Source organism: Megalopta genalis, chromosome 3 (genome assembly GCF_051020955.1).
Source record: "Megalopta genalis isolate 19385.01 chromosome 3, iyMegGena1_principal, whole genome shotgun sequence".
NCBI lineage: Eukaryota > Metazoa > Arthropoda > Insecta > Hymenoptera > Halictidae > Megalopta > Megalopta genalis.
In genome coordinates, this window is record NC_135015.1 from 32,272,112 (window position 1) to 32,287,366 (window position 15,255).

General features: G+C 51.3%; 1 protein-coding gene across 1 annotated transcript in view; it reads left to right on the forward strand.

Moving 5' to 3' along the window:
• The window catches only part of LOC143259211 (uncharacterized), a 228,301-nt gene that overhangs the window by 580 nt on the left and 212,466 nt on the right, over positions 1-15,255 (forward strand). The window lies entirely within an intron of this gene.

The window sequence follows — 15,255 nt, forward strand, 5'->3', positions numbered from 1 at the left end:
CATGTGGATCGCGATAGATCAACCGGAGCCCTCGAACTGATCGTCCCTTCTCGAAGTTCTAGGCTTCGGCCGGCGAGTCCCCTAGGCGCTCGAACTTCGAGGAATTCTGCTGATGCAGGACGGGCCGGGGATTACCTGCAGCCCCTCGAATGGGGGTCGTTTAACGCGGCTCTACGGCCGGCAGGGATGGCGTCGTTACGGTGACTTTTGTCCGGCCCGCGGGGATCCCATTCGGATTACGAGGCGGTACCAATGGTCCTCTTCAATCCCATCGTCCCGCCGGACGCGTTGGTCCCGTGCCATGTTGCCGCTGGCTTCCTGTGTCCCCCTTCGCGATCACCCGGGCTCCATTTCCCCGCGTCGATCCGAAACTTCCGGCTGCCCGGGAATATTCGAGTCGCGTTCCGAGGGCCACTTAACCAGGCTACTTCCGCGGATCGAACAATTCTTCCACGAAGTTCGGCCAATGCCTACCGCCGTGGATCCCCGTCGGGTCGGCCACGGTCGTTTTCCGTTCGACCAACCCTCCTCACAGAGTTTTGTCGTTCACTTCCGGCCCCGATCTTCTCTCCTCTGCTAGGCTATTCCAGGGGCATTCTTAAATCTTGGCTGCGCCCGGAGATCTCCTGGTGGCACGATTGGATGGATCCTGTCGGTCGTTGCGATCCGCTCGATTGCCGGGTCGTTCGGGGATCGTTTTCGAACCGACTTGGCTAGGTCGGAGGATTTTTTAACGGGCTCGTTCGAAGGAGTTCCGATTCTCCGATCCGATCGAGGAAAAGGAGGTTCGACGTTGGAACGACTTCCCGAGGTCCGAGGATCTGTTTTCCTTAATTGAAACGGACGCTTCGAGCTATTTAGCTGTTTCAATCCTTTCGATTGATAGCTAGTTCTAGGCGAATCGTCGAATCATCTTGGTTAGGTCGGCGGGTCTTTTTCCGGGCTCGTCCAGGCAGATCCTTCGAGCTACTTCGATCCTCTCTCGATTGATAGAAAGTTTCCAAGCTGAATTGTTAAATTGCCACGGCTAAGGTCCCAGGATTTTTTAACGGGCCGTCTTCGGTGGATCCTACGCGAGCCACTCGATCCTTTCGGTCGCTGCGGAAATTCGCGGAGAACTTTTCTGTTCTCCCAGCTCGCTCGGGCCCGAAGGATCATTCAACGAAGCAGTTGTTGCGGACACCTCGAGCCAGCCACACAGGCTCCTCAAGGTGCCGCGGAGTTCTAGGTAAAATGTTCAACCCTTTTGGCAAGCTTCTGCAATGTTTTAATGGCTCCCGACGCAGCGGATCCTGCGAGCCACCCTTAATCCTTTCGGTAGCTGGATAATTTAAGGACGATCTTTAAATCCTTTCGGTCGAGATCTCAGGATTTTTGCACGAAGATTTTAATCCGAGAATTTTCCGCCGAGGATTTTCCACGCTGGCGTATCCCCTTGATCCAAGACCACGGCGATCTTTTATTTCGCCGAGCGTAATCAATTATTGTTTAATCGCTTATCCGGCGATTTTCACACATTTCATACAATTCAACGGAAGCTGACAAATTGTCCCGGCAAAGAGGCATAGCCCGATTACGGTGCACCACGCGTTTCATTCGTCAGGGTTAAAATCGACGGTGCACCGTCGCACGCGCGTTCGTCGATGCGCTAACCGTCGTCGGGCAAAGGGAGACGATATTCCCGGTAGGTGTCGAAAGGACAAACAGCGGGAGGACGCGCGTCAGAATTCGCATATGCCAGGCTTCTCGGTATGCTTACGGTGGAGGAGCTTTCAGACGAGTCGAGGACCGACACCGTATCCCAGCCTGTTACCAAACAGCCGCCCCCCTTCCTCGCCAGTCCCATTGTCGCGATATTGAAACTCAGCCGTGATCGAAGGTAAATAAAACTTCTCGAGAATCCACCCGCCGACCCGTGCGCGCGCGTTCTTCTCTTCTCCGCCTCGCGGAACTTTTCTGTTCGGATGACTCATTCCCCGGGAGCATGACAGGCCAAGGAGATCGCGAGGAATTCCATGTTTGCCCGGAGTTCGGTTTTATGGTAATAGTTTTCGCCGAACTTCGCCCATCATTCCCGCTTCTTATCGCGAGCGACGTGTGCCGTATACCTTCCGCCTGGTTGCCCACGCATTTTTTCCCCCCGACGAATCGAACGAGAAATTACCGGCGGGCCGCCTGGACGGAGCGCCACACTCGCCGGCGCATAATTCCCAGAGCGATTCGGAGGGATTACAAATTCTCTTGATAAGTATTTCGCTCGGCCCACCCGCGGAAGCCCAAGCACGAAAATGAGCGCGCGCGCGCAGCCTTGCGAATTAAAATATTCCCGGTAAAATGAAACACGAAAATGGGACGCCCGGCGCAAAGCTTCGCCGACTTTGTGCGTTCGAAATTGCTTCGAACTTCATCGGTATCTTTTTTCCCCGTTCGCCTTTCTTGGATTCTGAATACTTTTCTGCCGCGGCGAATCCGCAGAGATCCGCGCGGAACAGCGCGGAGAGTTTACTCGCGAGGAAGTGCGGTCCGCAATCTCGATGCGTGGAATACAAATTACATTTGTAAAACGAAGAAAAATCCGCGGTGAATTCGCGCACAGCGAAACCCCTCTGCGCTTCGCAGATTGTCCGGGAGCAGTAAAAACGGTCGGGCACTCTGACAACGGTCCGCGCGTTATTACTTATCCGCGGGGAAACCGGGTCAAAAAACAAGCCGTGGCGATCGGACCCCGTAAAAAGTTAATGCGCCATCCATCTGTTTATTATTTCGCGAACGCGTCGCTGCCATTACGTCGCCGGCCGTCCCGGCAACAGCATTAACATGAAACCAATCTCGAAATTAGCCATTGTGCTTGCCATACTCTTTCCCGGGTTCTCTCTCTCCCTCTCTCTCTTTCTTCAGGGCGTTCTCCCGGCCCCAATTCCGGGAAAGGAGCCGCCCCACGCGTGTCAAAAAATAATTTATCCGAGCCGTCGCTGGCCGGCGCGGCGCGGCTCGGCTCGTGCTCCCTTTCATCCTTGATCCTTGCCTCGGAAAACTTCGTTGACTTCAATCTGCTAATTGCAGACCGGCTCTGGTATTTTTCATGCCGGCGTTCCTTACCCCACGGTTTATTAGGGAACGCGGCGGAACATGCGCTGGCTTGGGATTGAACGAAAAGAAAAACAGAGAACGAGTAAGAGAGAGGGAGAGAGATAGCGAAGGAAAGCCGCTAACGAAGAAGGCAGAAAAACGGGGAAAGAATCGGAGCCTGAAACGACGCGACGCGAGACGCGTTTTGTTCCGGTGTTTCGCGGGTGAAAGGTCCTTTCTTCCAGCGGATACGAGACGCGATAGTCGCGTCCGCGATTTACCCGATGCCACCGAAGGAAGCGAGGAGTCGTTCCGGAACAAAGGGAGCGCGCCGCCGAGGTGGGGGAAGAGAAAAAAATGGGACAGAACGGGCCAGCGGAGATAAAGTGTCTCGACTTTAATCTGGTAATTGCGGTTACGCGTCTTTGCCCCCTTTTTCCGCGGCGGACCATTCTCCTGGCAGCCGGCTGCCATCGCAGCCAACTGGACACAATGCACGCGAAACACCGGCAAATGCGCGGAACTCGTGCTTACCTCGCCTCCCCTCCTCTCTATACCGCCGACCGATTTCCCATTTGCCCGTTTCCCGTTTGCGATCGCGAGCACGCCCCTCGCGCGGAAAACTTGCCCGGAAAATTCGAAATTCCGTCCCGGTCCCTTGATCGCCTCATTCCCGCGGCTCGCGCCGCCATCTAATTCAATCCGATTTCTTCTTCGCCGGATTCCGTGACGTTCCTGCGGTTCCCTGATCCGCCCCGGAACGAACCCGAAACCGAAACCGAGACCACCGGCAAAGGGAGGATCTCTCCACGGGAGATAGAGAGAGAGAGAGAGAGAGGGAGAGAGAGAGAGACGGCTCTGAAAGGATTGGATTATTGTTTTCCCGGAGTTTGCTCTCGAATCTCGTACGTTTCCCGCTCGTTTTCGGCGCTGTTCGCCGGAGCGGCATGATCTTTGAATGTTCGACGCTGTTCGACGACCCGAAAAACGCCGCGCACGGCTTTCGTAGTCTCCGGAAGTCCGCGGAATGCGAGAGAAGTGCCTCAAGCGGTTCGCGACATTCTCGCGGATGATCGTGCGAGCGATCTTTCTGCGAACGCTCGTCCTTGCTCGACGCGGCGAGCGACGACGGATGAGGTTTTTTAGGCTCGGTGGTCTATGATTTCGACGAAATTCTAGTTTGCGGTTCGTGCTACTCAAAAAGTTGATCGTGTCTTCGTTCGGGATCGTTTGCAAATGTTGGAGGAGCGTTGTGTTGCATCGAACGATTCCTGTTGTTATTTTAGTCGACAGCGCAAGCTAAGAGATGTTTGCCTTTGCTTGAAGGTAATATGACGTTGTTTGAGACCGTGAGAAAAATTCCGTAATCACTCTGTGCCCCTTTTTCAGATGTCAGTGAAAACGTTTTATTCCTAAAAGTTTGCTGTCGTCAGAGATATCGACGAAAGCAGTTTGCTTTTATTAGAATCAAGTTTTTACTTGCTTCTATTAGTATTTATCATATGTTAAACGTGTAAGGAACTCTCCAAACTCCTTAGCACCTTCGTACGAGCTGCCAATCGTCGCAGAGAGAAACGAAATTCGAAGGTAAACAGTCTCGCGTCCGCGCTCCTTCCGAACAATAAGATTTAATTGGATTTTTAACAGTTCCTCGATGCTGTTTGGATGTTTGGCAAGGTGCGAGAAGACTACGGGCGAGTTTCTAAGAGTAGACAGGCCCGAGGGAGACGGCGAAGAGTCAAATTGTGGTAGGAGAAACTTGACTGCAAGGGACCACGAGTATTGACTCGGTAAACGCGGAGTTTGTCTTATGAGGAAGTTGGTACTACAGGTGTTCTCCTCCTTCCGGTTACTCTAAGTGCTCCTCGGTTCGCTAACAAGCTGACAATATTCTTCGGCGATGTCCCGCCGCTGAGCCAAGTTTTCTTTGAATTGATTTCGCGCGATCGTTCGAGCGCTCCGCCGAATCTGAGCAGCGACTTTCCGCTGATGAAGAAACTATCCGGGAACTCTGGGCCTCTTTGCATTACTGCTTGCGGATCTTTCTTATCACGTCGCGTTCATTTCCCAAATGTCCCCGGACGTCGAAACTACTCCCCGTTCTCATCCCGTTGCTTCGTTCCGGCAAGCATCTTTATTATGCTTCATCCTCGTTCCCTTTCGATTAATCTCGTTGCATCCCGCTGTGCGATGTAAGCTTATTTTCCGTCTTCTTTCCTCTGATCGCTCTGTTGTCGGCGCGTCGTTTTCGTCGTTTGATCCAAAAGGTTCCAGAGAAATCCGTGGTCCGATCTTTGTTGTTCGAAGTCGAATTCAAGCGTAGCGAGAGTTTCATTTCACCGAAAGCTGGGCGATCTTTTTCGGAACTTTTCCAAAGGAAAAGTTCTGGAACTAATTAATCCGGAACTTTACAGATTTGTCGACGCGTTCGGATAACGAGGAATCAAAAATTTCTTATTTCATATAATTGCACGGAATTAAATTGACGATGGAAGTCTTGAGCCTAACTGTGATCTAGACGTTGCGATCTTCGCCCTTGTGATCTAGACGTTGCGATCTTCGCTCTTGCGATCTTTGCCCTTGCGATCTTCGCCCTTGCGATCTTCGCCCTTGCGATCGTCGCCCTTGCGATCTTCGCCCTTGCGATCGTCGCCCTTGCGATCTTCGCCCTTGCGATCTTCACTCTTGCGATCTTCGTCCTTGCGATCTTCGCCGTTGCAATCTCTTTGAAAATCGCGGAACTTGATGCAACGTTCGATTCTTTTCGTTATTTCGTTCGAACACAGCGCTTTCATAAAATCGATAATTCAGCGGCGAACGTCAAAGCACCGATTCTTCTTGACCAGAGCCAGCTGTTCCTGACGAATATACTCGTCACAGAGAAACGACAACGTTTTGCATTCCGACGAACGCACGCTCGTTAAAAGCAGCTAATTGGTTAAATCTTCCACATTTTTCGAATCCGGATTAACCAGCGAGAATGCAGCTCGCAGATAAAATGTGTTACGGCGGAAAAAGAATTCGATATCCGTGGAGCAACTCGTTCGACGATGGAAGCGTCCGAACGAGTTCGCGAATGTTGTCGGTCGTCGGCGGGGCAGGGACGGGGGCGGGCAGCAGCTCGGCAAAGAACAGGAGGAACAAGACGGTCGACGGCGACTTGTTGTTCCATTCAGGGCAGAGCCACGGGCAGCAGCCGGTTTCCCGGCAAATGAAATTCCTTAATCTAACGACGCGACGTCTCCGGTGGCTCGGTTGATTCGAGCCTGCTAATTGCAGCCGGCTGCGCGCCGGCTTTCTTATTATTGCATTTGTCGCGCGGGCAAACTTGGCGCGCGACCTCGCCGCCCAATTATTCCGAATTACTTCATCGAATTATCCGCTCGTCGGTTACACCGTTTAACGGGTCGCGAGCACGACGGAGATCCCGGTGGCCGGGTCGTCGCGCGGATTAATCGCGTTAACGCGGTCCACACCCATCCCCCTCCCCCTCCCCCACACTCCGCGAACTTTCAATGAAAACGATCCTCGATCCGACGAGTTTCTCTACTCGTTGCTCGGAAAAACTGGTCGATTCGAGGCGGATTTTTGTTGCGCTAACGCGTGGCGATTAGCAGACCGCGGAATCATTTATGCGAAATGAGAGTCGCCTGCGTCGCGGTTGCGTAATTCAGAAATCGAATGTGAATTTATGCCTTCTTTTAATGGCTTTAATAAGTTTTCTTCGGATTCTTCTGACGTGTTCACTGTTCCGCTGACTCAATTCTCCCAGATGCGCATAAAATCCGCGGTCTGGTGATAAGTTTTGCTTGCGTTTAGCTCTGTCTACAAGTTCGTTGCAAGAATAGTGACAAAAAGCATGATAAGAAGCAATGCATTTTACGGAAAGGTTCGCCCGAGAATGAAATCAAATGGAAATATCATTTGGTAATTAGCTGCACTTTGGTTATATTGCAAGTTTTACTTTTTACCTTTGTTTCTGCCACTCGCGCCGTTCATTCTCACAAGGTACAGTCAGTTCTCCCTGATTTTCCTTCAACTTCTGAAGAAAAGTGGACAATTTGGGAAGAGGAGATACGATTATTCGAGTTTTATTGTATTTCATTAATTATCAAAATGAGGTGCATGGCTCGAATAATCGTTTCTCCTCGTCTCAAATCGCCCATTTTTCTTTACAAACTAAAGGAAAAATCAGGGAGAATTTACTATAGTTCGCACAAGCACCTTCGTCTCTCAAATATATCTGTTCTTTCCACGTTCGTACCGATCCTATCGCGCACACCAATTGCTCTGCAACGAAATCGTTAACCAAGGTTAAGCAATCGGTTCAGAATTTTGTCCCCTTCTCCCCTGATTTTCGGAGGAAATGATTTTCCCGCCTCGGAGATTGTAATTTAGCCGACGGCGAATTGAAATGGTAATTCGGAGGGATCGCGCAGTATACAGACGCGGGACGCGCAGTTTATTATGCCATCTACAAGCCAGTTACTCCTTCGAGGAGGAAGATTCAGCTGGATAAGAAACGGGGCTATGAAAAGATCCCTTTGTTCGCCAAGGCTGTCGTTTACGCGGCGAATTAACAATCACGCTCTCGAGAAACGTCGTCTTCGTAACCGGTGGAAAAATATCTGTTGTTATTGACAGTGTTCTTCTATTTCCCGGACGCGAGGGGACCGAGAGAGAGAGAGAGAGAGAAGACGGTTATTTGTTCGAGAAGAACGCTCGGTGCGCCGTTGACTTTCAAGGAAACGCTCGCGAGAAACGCCGTCTTGCTCCCGTTTCGCAAGCCGTGAAGGACGCTCGACTTATCGCGAATTATAAGGAAACACTAATTGTCGGTCTCCAAGAAACCGGCGAGACCGCACAGAGGAATCGGCGTCTTGGCGGGTCGAGCAGATCGGCGCCGAGACGCCGGGCAATTGACATATTTTTTACCTTACCGCCGAGCACCGGTAATTTAACCGGAATACCTTTGCTTCTCTGTTCGCGTCTCCCTGCGTAGAAACGCGTCGATTAATTCAACGGAGGGGAGTCATTTTTATCCGATATTTCTCGTGGCTGCGAACATTTCATCTTTATCCAGCCGACAGAGTCTCGTCTTCCCGGCAGAAGTTTATTCCGCTTCGTTTCGCGAACGAAGCCGAGAACAGCTTTAACATCGTTGCTGTAGCAGCAATCGACGATTTCGTGCAAGTTGCCCGACCAAGTGGTCACGGACAAATTCTCCTTGACGGATTTATGACACATTTGTTGACCGAATTCGTTGTCCGAAATCGTCGTCCCGATCGACGGACGCGATGGCCGAATGTAGCTGTACGGCGGAGAGAAGCGTTGTCTGACCACTGGCTGGGCGTGTTCTACTTTTCAAATCGGTGAAACTTTTCTTCTCGCATGTATTACGCTTCCGGGTAATTTATCCCGAATCAGCTGAACGCGATTTTGCTGTACTAAATTCGTTGCAGAGAAACGGTTACAGGATGTCCGACCCATCCCCGACCCTTTCCACTTCCACGCGGATCCTTCTCTCACGAGTGTCGCCGTTCTAACCTTTCTTTTCCATTCTATTTCGGCCGAACTTAATTACCCGAGCAGCTAGGCGAGCAATCTCAGTCTATTTCCGACGTGGGCGACACCGTTCCAAAAATTGTCCGATCAGTTCCGAACTTATTCTTCTTCGACCTTCGATTAAACTTTTTCCCGGCGCGCTCTAACGTTCCGCCTCTCTCTCTTTCGCTCTCTCTCTCCTAGTCGGCTAGAGCTATTTCAGTCATTCCGACTGAACTACACTTATCTCCGAGGCCGGCTGAAGGCAATCTTATCCCGTCTCTTCCGCCCGTCTCGCGCAAGTTGTCCGATCAATTCTCCGACGGCGCTACTTCCACGAGCCGGTAAACTCATTTCCCTCGGAAATATGTTAACCCTTTTCAAAGTACTGTAATGAATTCCCGGCTGAATGGGATGTGTACAAGGCGTCGCATCGATCCGCCGACGAATATGCGGAGGAAAGTGGAGCGCGTCGATGGGTAATCATTCCACGATATCGAGGATCCGGGAGAGATCCGTTAACCCGGTTCGTCTCCGATCATCCGGCGGGCGTAATATTTTCGCGCGGCGTCGCGCGGAGGTCCCCGACGACGACGATCCGGGATGAAACCGGGGACGGACCGTGGGTTAGGAGCCAGCAGAAAATATCCCCCGGAAAGCGGCGAGGATCACCTCGGGCCAAGGTTATTCGGGATTCGTCCTCGTCGGCGATACATTGTTTCCTTCTCGAATTCTTCCCTCCGCTTCGAAATCCCTGCGCGGAGGATGCAGAAATGAAGACGGGAGGACGTAGCCGGGGCGCACAGTTCGAAGACCTCGTCGTTGGTTCGCCCGTCCCCGAGCGCAATCCTGCTATTCCCGATTGTTCTGCCACTCCTGCTTCATCCGTTGCTCGTCATCTCGTCGCTCTTTGTACCCGGGGGTCTTCCGACGGAGTCTGATCGCGGCAAAAGGATGTCCAGAAGCGTGTCGCCTCGGACATTCGATCCCCCACGCCGGCGGTCCGTCGTTTTATTTCGTTGCCGACTCTCAATCTCTCTTTCTCTCTCTCTCTCTCTCTCTCTCTCTCTCTCTCGTTCTCCTCTTAACGATTCTTTCATCTCCGGACCGTTTTGTAACTCCCGTCTCCCTTCCCCTCGGCTCTCCGCCGTCGCTCCATCCGGCCGTACGTGTCCGGAATTCCTCGCGTTGCACTTGTCGAATCGATCCGACGAAAGGATGTGTCCTTTGAGAGCGGCCGCTCGTCGTCCGCCGGTCTCCGCTCTGTATTTCATCGGCTTCGGTTAATTGTCCCGGCTCGGCCCAGAATCTCGTGCGGCTTCCCCCGGCGAGCTCCGCCGAGATTTAAGACGACGGATCGTCGAATCTTTGCCGCCCCGATGAACCACGTTACGCGCGCCCGTTTCGCGACGATCCAGCGCCCGGTTGTTCCGTGACGCGACAACATTTTCCGTCGCCCCGTTCCACTCGTCGTTCCTCCAGCAACAACAGCGTTCCCGGTCGCCCACGACACGCTCATGAATATTCAGCAGGAGCGCAGGCCGGGCGACTGCGTCTTTCCGATACAGCTCGCGAGCATAATGCAAGACGTCAGGGTTGTTCTTCTCGATGGCCGATGCCGCGGCCGACGGCTGCTTCGATCGCTGTCGAAGCTGTCCGACCGTTCGGTCGATCGTTTTGGTGCGGTCCGATCGAACGTCGACTTGTGCCACTTGCAAGATAACCGTTTGAGTCCCGGGGATTGTTCAGAAAACACGGTCGAAAAATGCCGAACAGCGTGATAGCGCTTGTCTTAAATGATTGCGAAGAGAACCAAGCGACGCGATAGCGCTCGTCAAGATTGACAAACAAAACGGAAAGAAAAGAAATGAAAAAAAGCAGCTATGCGATGTACGTGTATCGCTAAAGTTTGATCGCGGCACAAGATCTGAACAGCGGGATCGCGCTGCTTGGGACTCAAACGGTTGACGATCAATTTATCTTTTCGCGTCGATTTATTTATCGTGTCTGTAATGTAGGCGGTACAATTTTACTTCTTACAAAGAGTGTTTCAATGATTCAGATTCACTTGAAACGTCCTTTAATTTCGTTTCTCCTGTTGCCGGACTTCGAGCAGATCTTTTCTATCGAGCACGAATTTCATCAACCTCGGAATAACCTGTGATTATAATCCGTGTATGTATATTGTCTGTGTACGTATTTAGTCTATATAATACAGTCTGTACAGTCTTACTTGCATCAAAGAGTGTTTCAATGATTCAGTTTCACTTGAAACGTTCTTTAATTTCGTTTCTCCTGGTGCCGGACTTCGAGCAGATCTTTTCTATCGAGCACAAATTTCATCAGCCTCGGAATAACCTGTGATTATAATCCGTATATGTATATAGTCTGTATTCATATATTTAGTCTGTAGAATACACTCTGTACACGCGTTACAGTCTGTACAATCTTACTTGTTACAAAGAGTGTTTGAATAATTCAATTTCACTTGAAACGTCCTTTAATTTCGCTTCTTCTGTTGCCGGACTTCGAGCAGATCTTTTCTATCGAGCACGAATTTCATCAGCCTCGGAATAACCTATGATTATAGTCCGTGTATGTATATAGTCTGTATTCATATATTTAGTCTGTAGAATACAGTCTGCATATGCAATACAGTCCGTACAATCTTACTCGCACCAAAGAGCGTTTTAATAATCTCATTTCACTTCAAAGGTCCGCTCTTTTCCTTCTCCGTATTGTCCGACTCCAAGCAGACCTTTTCCACTAGCAATGAATTTATCGACCCCGTTCTTATGTCCGATTACATACAGTATAGTCCCCCCTTTCACCAAATTCTGCTTCGATAATTCCGTTCTACAGCGATGCTTTAATTCTCCTCCTTCCTGTTGCCCGACTCTTGGCAGACTTATTCTACTCGCTTGTTAAAGAATGTCTAACAGAACTCCTGTCTAATCGGAATCGTTCGTCCGCGTCCGGACCAAGAATTACTTCATCAGCCTCTGCGAGTTCTGTCTGATCGCCGACAGCTGATTCCACTGACGCCGAAGACTATACAGCCGCGGAAACTTTGCTCATCGTATTCGCCGCCCTTGTCCACGCCTCGATAGCTCTCTCGCGCCACTCCGGCTGGCCAAGGACACGAAACACCTCGTTCCACTCGATCGTCCAAAGGGAGCTGCTTGCCACCTGCCCGACTATCTTATTGTTCTTTCTCGGCCGCCGCGACTCAGCCTGGATAATTGCCTTATGTTCGTCTGCGCGATACGCTCCTATTCCACTTCGGCGACAACTAACGACAACGCAAGTTCGCTCCGTATCGGGCGAAACTTCTTGTCTCTGTTAACGTCTCCCTTTGTAACACCATTGACGTCGCGAGAGATCTACAATTAACAGGGTCGGTAAACAATGGCGCGGGTGGTTCGCTTGTCCGACTATTTATTCGCGCGCGCTATACCGACTGTCTAATCCAACGGCTCCTCGTTGTCCCGGAATGTGGATTATTTTCAAATAGACTTTCAAGCTGCCCCGTTTCTCCGCAATCTTCGTTACGTTTCAACGGTACAATCAACGTCGTGATATCTTTTACTTAGAATGATTTATTATCGAATATCGATCGTCAATCGTTCGGCACTTTTTTACGCTTTCCAATAAGTCTCGCGTAAAATTTCGCGAACCTTCTCTCAACCAGTCGAAACAATTCCCGTGGTATTTTAAGAAGTTCCAGAACTCTATCGAATGAGTCGGCAAATTACGAGTCTATCGAATGCGTAATTTCAACGAACGAAGGACGGAATGGAATTTAAACAACGAAATTTCATACGCCTCGTTCCGATGAATATTCGCTGTCGCGAGTCCCAGTGTCGCGGAACGATTAAAAATTCACGGTCTCCCGGTTCGGAGACGTCTCGCGTCCCGACGAGGGTAAAATGGAGAGCCGTTCCCGTGGAAGGCGGCAGACGGCGTCGATAAATAGCAGCCGCCTCCGATTGGACTTTTATTCGAGAAATCAAGTTAATCTGCGCCGCCGGTGTACGGTTCCCATCGATTTCCATCTCCACTTTGCGCCCGGTTTCAATTGGTGCTCGATGTCGTGGAAGAAACAAAGGATCAAAGGGGACACCTAGAGACCCGCACACCCTTGCCCCGTCCCCCTCCTCCGCGCCTCGAAGGCGCAAAAGCTGGGAGGAGATTCCAATTTTTCGTCCGACGATTTCCCTGTGAATCGACGGCCGCGGGATCGGCGCTTCCTTCTCCTCGCGCCGGTTTTTTCTCTGCGTCGCTTTTCGCGTCTGCGATCCTTCGCGCGTTCCCGCATCGATCCGATCTAGCTCGCAGCTTCTCCGGGCTGCGAGAACCGTCGCGAGCGCGATAAGCTGCGCGCCATTTTTCCTAGAAGATCGAGGCATGCATCGGGCGACCGCCACATTGGATTTCTTGTTTATGGAACGGCCTGCTGTTGATAAGGAAATCTGGGGCGCCCTCGAGACCACCCACTTCTCTGCAAGCTTCGTATGCTGCCGTTCTGCCGTGTGTGCTCCTCGGACGGCAGCGTCGCCGATGTCTTCTTACGAGGATGCCACGAGATCGTATCTCGTCCCGGAATTTTGCGAACCGCTGCGAGACTCGGCGAATGCTGGATTCCGTTCGTTAACGAAATTCAGATGAAACCACGAAATTCAGATGCAACACCTTGATTGCTGTGTCATCGATATACAGGGAGTCCCAAAATTATGGTGTTTCCGGGCAGCGAAGGGTTCCTGAGGCGATTTGAAGCAACTCTTTCCTCAGCGAAAATGCAATCCGAGGCGTCGTTTACGAGTTATTAACGAGAAACGTTGACCAGTGAGAGGCGCGCTCGCTTGACGCTAGGCGGTCAAGCCAATCGGCGGAACTGCGATCGACCGCCTCGCGCTAGCCGATCTCGCCTCTCATTGGTCAGCGTTTTTCGTTACTAACTCGTAAACGACGCCTCGGATTGCATTTTCGCTGAGGAGAAAGTTGCTTCAAGCGATCTCGGGAACCCGATATTTCCCGGGAGTACCATAATTCGGGGACCATAATTTAATTTCTTGCTAATGTTATCGCAGCGAATCAAGCATCGCAAAATCTCGAAACAGCGGCGAGCGAAAGTAAATTCAGCCCCGGGGTACTTCGACGGCGAAGTAGACGGACCTCGGTCTTTTTCAGTGCTCGATAAGTCAAAGGACGACGGTACAAAACGGCGAAACAAACGGCGCCATCGTTGAGAAACTCTGCGCCGAGAAGGCGAGGCAGGAAAATTGCAGCGCGAGTCGGGGGAGCATTTAAAGTTGCAGCTATTGAACGGAATCAAGTTTCCGCGGACTCGTTGCGGCGAAATTCCGCGGGCAAATATTGTTCCCCGGTTCGCGGAACGCCGGCGAAGGGAATTTCCCATTATCAGGGAAGCGGAGCGGGAGCTCCGGATAATTTCGGAAGATATCGAGCAACGTAATCCGGAATCGCGTAGAGCGCGCGAGAGAGAGGGGGAGGGAGAGGGAGAGTAGGGGGGACAGGACTCGTCGAAAAATTGAAATTAGGAGAATAACGTCGAAGAGATGTCGACTGAGAAACACGCTGATAACGACGCGGCTCGATAGGGACGGCCCTGGTTCGGGGTGGCTGAACGAGGACAGGTGGTAGCCGGGGGTTGGTGAACGAGCATCGTCGACGATGGTCCCGGAGTGTTTCCTTTGCCGCGTTGCCAGTCCGGAATCGGGGCTCGTTACGATCCCCCCAGGCACGAGCGAAGTTTTCGTCGTAATGGAGGGCGAAACGGCCGCGGATTCGCTCGCTTCTTTATTCATCGCTCGCAAATTGTTACTCCCCGCGCCCCGGCCCGCCCTCGCGGCGCTCTCGCGATCCTTTCGCCATCGCGAAGGAAACGAGAGAAAAAGCCAGTCCCGCGGAGGCAGGCGAGTCAATTAGTTCGTTACGCCGCCTGCGGATGATTTTATTTCAATCGAACGGGGGAAACTGCCCCCCTCCCTCCCTGCCTGCCCGCAGCCACCCTTCCGGTTTCTATGAATTTTCTATGCCGGTTCGGCGCAGACATCGTCCCGCGACAATGGCCCCTTTTATACGCCGCCGAGAACCTTCGACAATTCGGTCAGACGAATTTGTATACTTGATTCGCTATTGTCTCAATTAGCTACTCGTCGACGCACGCGTCGCGTAAGAGAAGTCGGTTTAGAATACTGGTTAGAATTCCGGGTGGGATTCCGGTTGGAATTCTGGTCGGGCCGATGGTTCGTACGATTTTTCGAACGTCCGATTTATTCGACTACACTGATTATGCATTGACTTGTACTACTGAATCTGTATCGATGCTGGTTATATCGATTGGCGGTGGACTATATCGGACTTCGTTCTACTCTAATAGTTGTAGCCGTTGAAACTACTCATTCGAAGGGTAATTGCATCAATGAATTGACGCGAGTAATTGTATCGATCAACTATTTGCATTGGCTAATCGTTTTAATGAGTTTTTTTGTTTCTTATCGCCACTTGCTGTTATTTGTCTGTTCGCTTTCTATTCTAGTTTCGTAACGCAGAAGGACTCGTCCCGTTAATATACTGCAAATAAGTGAAAAAAGAAAGTAATTCTACTACAATATCTTA